The following is a 7,057-nucleotide window of genomic DNA, read 5'->3' as shown; positions in this document are numbered from 1 at the left end:
AAAATCCTGATCACACACACCATCAGAAGTGGGTGAGAAAGTGGTAGGTATGCAAATCTTCAGTTTAGAAATAGACAATCTGTCATTGGTACCTCCGGCTATCTCATTCTTTCACTACGTGAAGGACGGTTTACTACATTGAGCGAAAATAAACTAGTTTGACACAAACAAATCAGGTTGTGAGATGGTGCCTGCTAATCTTCTATGATTCCTCATATGAACCAGAAAATGAAGCATTAGCTAGATGTAGCGTTATATACTGCTACATCTCTGAAAACATATAGGCCTTATGTCTCTTAGATGTGCTCGTCTGGTATTGATTACTATGACTTCTCACTGGGCTCATACTGTATTAGATGTTCCCATTTGAAAGTGAGCAAATAGAAGTATTTTTTAAGCAAATTATTCTCCTGTTTATCCACAGATTGGAATCAGTCATAGTCGAGTAGAAGTTAATGCAAGCTGACCATTGAGACTACATGGTATTAACACATTAAAGTTATGGAATAGCCTACATTTTTGCTGTAAAGAAATACATATATTAATTTAAAGAATTTAATTGAATTAAAAGGATAAATAATGAAATGCCTCAACATCAATAATATATAACATCCTACACAATGAGGTTCACATGCATGTTTATGCTTATTTATGCATAGTGCAGTCTTTTTTCCTGTTTTTCAATTGTAGCTTATAATTTGGTCAGCACTCTAAAAATAATATAACTCTTGAGTGAAGCCTGCTCCTACCCTTATGAACTTTCACATGCATGTCACATATACAGTATTATAGGCCTACTGTATTATGTGGAGCAAAGATACTTAGATCTTAGTGCTATATAATTATAATTATTATTAGTAGTAATATTATTGGTGTTATTTTTAATGTTATATATATATATATATATATATATATATATATATATATTTCAAATTGAAATTTCAATGCCTGACAATTCCCATCTGCTTACATGCCACAAGGGGGCGTCTTACACAAACCCACAATTTGCTCATGCTGTCTCAAGGGGATGCGTTACAGAACTCATTTCTTGAGAAATGATGCATCATGTATACATATATGGTGTACAGTACACACACACACACAGAGAGAGAGAGAGAGAGAGAGAGAGAGAGAGAGAGAGAGAGAGAAAAATGACTTTCCAGCAGAGATGGTTAGGCCCCTGTGTTAAAGCCGCTTCCCCACTGTTGGGCCAAAGCCGACAAATTAAGGCAGGCCCCTGCCCTCACAGTGTACTAGTTTGCGTCACAACGAAAGACAGCCAGGAAATGAAAACACTCAAATAGATGAAAAATTCTGATTGTTACCCACTTCCTGTGCACAGAGGGAGAGAGAGAGAGAATTTATACTGCTGTACAACAATTGAATTTGTCAAGTTTTCACTTTCTCATTCATTATACACAAGGTTGGAGTCTGACTGAAGGCCTAAAATATGCTTGATAAACTGTTTCACTTTAATGAAATTAACCCTTTCATTTTGAGGCATGAAATAACTTTTAAAACAATCTGGCCTATCAATGATGTGTTGAAAGAGAAAAATCCCTGATGTAAGACCAGTAATCAATTTGCAAATTATTTTGGCCTTGGTCCCATGCTTTAGTGTGCCAAGTATGAAATCAGCATATTGATTATGAGCTGGGGCCCTAGTGTGCCCACGAAAAAGATGTCCGGCTCGTCGAAATAGTGAGAAGTGCACTTCCAATGTGAAACGTTGAACGGAACTAAACGCAGCTGAGGCAAGGGATTTTTTTTCTCTCTCATTGGTCGTAGAAGTCGAACAGGAAGAACTAGTCGACGGAAAAGTTGGCGTGTGAAAGATGTTTTAAACATTGTCCTAGTGCTCTAAATCAAACTGGTGTCCTAGAGGGGTCCAAAGATATCCGCCAGATACAATATTGTTACATTTTATGTGCTACACATTCATTCATTTGCCTTCTGGAGACTACTGCAGACAAATCGACAGGGTTTTCCTGGCGTTCTCTGCACTTGAAATTGTACTTCCGCATAGGCTACAATGTTTTTTTCGACCAACACTCAACTTTCGAACAGGAAACCTTATTAGAGGCTTACCCGACCGTTTTTTCTTCTTAGCAGGTAAGTTGCCCTTAATGTAACGTGTGCTTTAAAACATACTTCTCAGACTTTGTCATTAAACGTTTCGTTGTAACGTGCAAAGAAAATGGTTTCATCGCTCAAATTGTTTGCTGCTAAACTGGAGCAGCCAGCTAACGTTAGCAGACACTAGCCAGCCAGATAGCAAACGTCTAGTCCGGGTACAGGAATGTTATGTTTGGCTGCAATAGCTTGTAGCCTGAACTAAATTACAGCAGCAAAATAATTGTTCTCAGCCGGCAGTGCTTGGTTTTCACTGTCACAAAATGGTTACAAAGTTTCTTCTGCCGTTCTGTCTGAGAATGAGAATATACAACGTTGTGTTCTATCAAGCGAGACATTACTGAGAACGAAAATGCCGACAGCTGCCATACCGCCAACCCTCCCTGGGTTATATCGTTACCGCTTCTAACCTGACTGTTACTATCTAGTTTGTAATATATAGAAACGAGACATATAGCTGTGTCATAATAAATGCTTCTGCTTCAGATTAAGTCGGTTGTTGTCCCCATCGTGCCTAAAGGGAGAAAAAGTTTATTGTTCGTTTAAATCTCAATGATCGATACAGAAAATATGCATGTTTCTAGTTAACGTTTGCAGGCATGTGTAGTTTACGTCGCCACAGTCGGACCCAAAAACATAACCTAATTTAACGTGACGAGACTAATTCTATATTGTTATGTAGCCTAATCTTCTGTTAGCCTTGTGTTGTCACTGTTACAGGCAGAGACCACCAAGAGTTTATTAGTAGAGTAATTGGTTACTGGTTATCTGACTGACAGCTAGACACAAAGAGCCCACTTGTAATCCCCTCAATGACCATCGACCTCTCCTGATCTAATCAGTCTTAGAACTCAAATCAGAGGTTTGTATTTAGGCTGAAGTAGCCTAGTCTCCAAATGAAAAGGCCTCGTAATATGGCACGTTCCTGTGTTGAAGTGGCGTTGTGGGTAATACCTCAGTATCACCTTTAGCCAGAGATGGACTGTGACTTAGCCTACTGCCCAGACCTTTGTCTTGAAGGGAAAAGTAGGTCCATCCGTCATACTTACTTTTGTGTGCGATCAAGCGGCTTTGATCTAAGTCAAGGCGCAGCTTTTGAAATGCCACATTGCTTATGAGAAATTGGGCAGTCATTTGAAAAGATATGTTCACCTTTGGCTTTTCCTGTTAAGCATTACAGTCAAGCCACAGACTGTAATGTTGTAATGCTGTAAGGTGTGTGTGTGTGTGTGTGTGTGTGTGTGTGTGTGTGTGTGTGTGTTGCAGATTGTGGTGTAGTAGTCTGCAGCCGAGGTGTGTGTGTGTGGAGATGGTGGTGGTGTTTGTGTGCAGGTGTAACTCCTTTGTGCCAGCTTTGGGTCCTCGTGAGAAACAGGCCCTGCCACTTCCTTTTCCTGTCAAGAAGCTTTCTCTCATTCCCTCATTCGTTTGTCTTCTTTCTTTCTATCACTCTCTCTCTCTCTCTCTCTCTCTCTCTCTCTCTCTCTCTCTCTCTCTCTCGTTCTTACACACTCTTGTGTTCACTGTCTCTCCCATGCCAGCAAGTATGGTCTTGTCCAATGCCCAAAGGCTACTGTCTCTTTCTTTTAAAGGAATGCGTACTATTTCATCTTATATCCTGCTTTCCTTTTGCTTATTCTCTTTCAGACTTCATTTGACACACTTTAAGTCATCCTATGTGAGTGATGTGACTAAAACAGCTTATTTTTTCAGCTCATCGAAGATCAGGTAGATTTAGCATGCAATGGCAGGTTTATTTACACACACACACACACACACACACACACACACACACACACACATAGAGAAAAGAGAGAGAGAGCTAGATAGCTTATAGCATCCTGACTATAGCTGTGTACCCTAACTCTTACATCATGTCCTCACTCGTTAATCAGTGCCATCGTGGCTGATGGATTGGGCCCAGTGGTCTGTAGGCCATTGATTTGCTTGGTTTGGTTGTGTGACTGTATTGACCACGTCTGCTTTCCTGTGCTAGCTCTATAACTGTGTTGGGCAGTGTGCGGAGTCTTGTTGTCCTGAGCTGGGTGAAGCTATTTTGGGGGCTGTGTGTGTGTGTTCGCTGTATGTCCATCTATGGCTGTGCTTGATTGCTTTGTTCTTGCCCTTTTGCTCTGAACTATGCCGAGGCATCTAGCAAACCGGCCAATGGCTGTGTGAAGGCCAGACCGTTTTGTTACTGAGTAGGGATGTACCGATATATCGGCCCAACATCGGTATCGACCGATATCAGCCTTGATGACTGATATTGACTATCAGCAAATTTATTTGACATTATTTATTAAAGGCAATTCCTGTTTATCTGTTATGTTGCATACATTTTGCACTAGGTAAATGTTATGTATTATGCTTAGACCAGGCCTTTAAGAGATGGTGTTAAGAAGGCCTGAAAGACTGATATTTTGTTGTTTTTTTGCTGTTATCTGTGTTTCCACTCAATTACAGAGTATAATTATTAACAAAGTAGACAAAGAAATTAAAAATTATCCGTATCGGTTTAATATCGGCCAAATTGTTATTTTATACATCAGCATCGAAATTGTCCCAGAATTTCGCAATCGTTCCCTGTTGATCTGCCAGAGGAACGAGTGTCCAGGTGTTGGCCTGAGGGGCGAGGGGCGAGGACCGTATGAACGCAAACTCTTTTTTTTCCGTGCTGCTTGTTTGTTATGAAAATATGTGTGAGTGTGTGTGTGTGTGTGTGTTTGCACGCATGTCGTGGAGAAAATAATGCTATGGCAGAGAAGTTCCCGGCAGAGAAGCCTTTCTTCTCTGTGGGAGAGATGATGTGTCAACTCTCCCTGGCTGCTCTGTCTGGGAGAAGGAGTGAGGAAGTCTGCAGGCTGGGCTGGGCTGTGTAGGGTGGGCAGGGGTGGGCAGGGCTGAGAGGGCATGGGCCACGGTACAGGCCCTTGGCACTGAACACTGGCAGCCTGTCCATGGTGGCGTGTGGAGGAATCAACAGCTCTCTGTATAGCTACTGGACCTCTGTCCGTGTGTTGTGTAAGAGTGTGTGTGTGTGTGTGTGTGTGCTTGTGTGTGTGAAGGAGGTGAAGCCCATGTTCCAGGCTGAAGCGCCTCACATGTGCAAGAGAATGGGAGTAGACTGTGTGGACTGCATGCATGTTTTTTTTGTAAGGTGTGTGTGTGTGTGTGTGTTTGTGTGTAGGTGTGTGTGTGTGCGCGCATGCTTGTGTTTTAATCAGTGTTTTCCTGTGTGTGTCCAAACACACAGGCACAGATGTCTCCGAAGCCCAAAGTGGACAGCTTTGTCTCCGTGAGGAAGTGTTTGGTGCTTATGATTGTGTGCTCACGTGCTGTTACTAGGCACATGGGGGAGGGGAAGTGTGTGTGTGTGTGTGTGTGTGTGTAGTAGTAGTATTAGGCCTGTGTATAACTGTGTAGGATGTGCAGCAGTTCTGGCTTTGGAGCTGATGGCTATGGAAAACTGATGGTGGGATAGCCCGTGTGTGTGTGTGTGTGTGTGTGTGTGCGTGTGTGTGTGGGAGAAAGAAATGAGGTTGTGGAGCAGTTGGGAAGCTGACGATAGGTGTGGGTGGTTAACCCACATCCATGTGTGAATGAGGGTGGAGAGATGGGGATGGAGAGAGTTTGATGGAGTGAGTGAGGAAGAAGGAGAGGGCACTGGATGGAGGGACTAGTGGAGTGAGGAGAATGAGCTCTTTCATTCTGGGGTTGACTGTGGAAAAAGCTTGACTGGGTTTTGTGGATGCTGTTTAGAGAGAGAAAGAAGGAGAGGGGGAGGAAGAGGGGGAGGAAGAGGGGGAAGGAGACGGAGTGGGTATGGGAGGGGAAGAAAAGCCAGAAGACGGACCAGAGTTAGCTATTCAGTGATATACACATGCACACTCACACACACACACATACATGCGCGTGCGGCACACCAAAGGCATGTGTTGATAGTGTGTAGAAGCGGTAGTGTAAGCAACCAGGGTGGGCTCCTCGGCAGTCATTTATGTTAACACGCAGCAGCAACAGCAGGAGCAGCAGCAGCAGCAGCAGCGCTGAGCACACGGCCCGACTGACTGTGAGAAACTACAGGACCCAGTCAGCAGTCCATCCACCCCGGCAGACAGAGCCGACTCATTATTAGCGCTTAATGTGTAAATAAAGGCTTATCGCAGGTAATGAGACTGGCGGAGGTGAAGGGGTCTCATTTATTTATGTGCCGGGAGACTGGATGGGGAGAAGAAGGGGAGGGAGTGCGAAAGAGAGAGAGAGCAAGAAGAAGGGACATGGAGGGAGGGAACGAAAGAGAGGAAAAAGAGCGGGGGGAGAAACGAAAGTGCACGGCAAGTGTGTGTTACAGCCTTTCTGCGTGAGTCAGAGGGGGGTGTGGTGGAGTGTGTGTTGGTGGGGGCGTGATGGGGGGGTGTGGTGGAGTGTGTGTTGGTGTGGTTGGTGGGGTTGGTGGAGGTAGGGTAGAAAAAGAAAGAAAGTCTTTTTGAGGTAACGTTAGAGGTGAGGTCAGCGTGTGGACGAGACGGGAGTGGTTCTCCCCTCTCCTCCAGCCTCCACCAGCCACCACCAGCCACCAGCCTCCACCTCTCCTCTCCACCTCTCCTCCACCCTCCACCTCTCCTCTCCACCTCTCCTCCAGCTTCCACCTCTCCACCTCTCCCATGGGCTTAGGTTGAGGTTAGGTGGGTTGGTTGGTTGCTGTGTAGCGTTGAAGGTGCTTGCAATAGAGAACATCATGCTTCAGGTCCAGGAGCCCAGCAGACAGCAGCCCCCGTGCAGATGAGTGTACAGCCGGGCACCTTTTTAAAGCACACTGCTTCTGTTGAACACACCACTTAATTTGCACGCGTCCGAATGGAACAGATTACAACCACTGGTCATGATCATGTGACCAACTACACACATGGACGCGTGTGTGTGGGTG

General features: G+C 44.4%; 1 protein-coding gene across 5 annotated transcripts in view; it reads left to right on the top strand.

Annotated features, from left to right (window-relative positions):
- The first annotated feature begins 1,740 nt into the window (after positions 1-1,740).
- Positions 1,741-7,057, top strand: part of arhgef1b (Rho guanine nucleotide exchange factor (GEF) 1b) — a 46,349-nt gene continuing 41,032 nt past the window's right edge. For 3 of the 5 annotated variants that reach the window (XM_062539007.1, XM_062539006.1, XM_062539005.1), the window contains exon 1: positions 1,741-2,112. The gene's annotated coding sequence lies outside the window, so the exon portion shown is untranslated. The remainder of the gene's footprint in view (positions 2,113-7,057) is intronic. The other 2 variants (XM_062539008.1, XM_062539009.1) reach the window with 2 other exon arrangements.

Source organism: Sardina pilchardus, chromosome 6 (genome assembly GCF_963854185.1).
Source record: "Sardina pilchardus chromosome 6, fSarPil1.1, whole genome shotgun sequence".
Classification (NCBI taxonomy): Eukaryota; Metazoa; Chordata; class Actinopteri; order Clupeiformes; family Clupeidae; genus Sardina; species Sardina pilchardus.
Note: the sequence above shows the minus strand (reverse complement) of the source record. Positions and strands in the feature narration are given on the sequence as shown.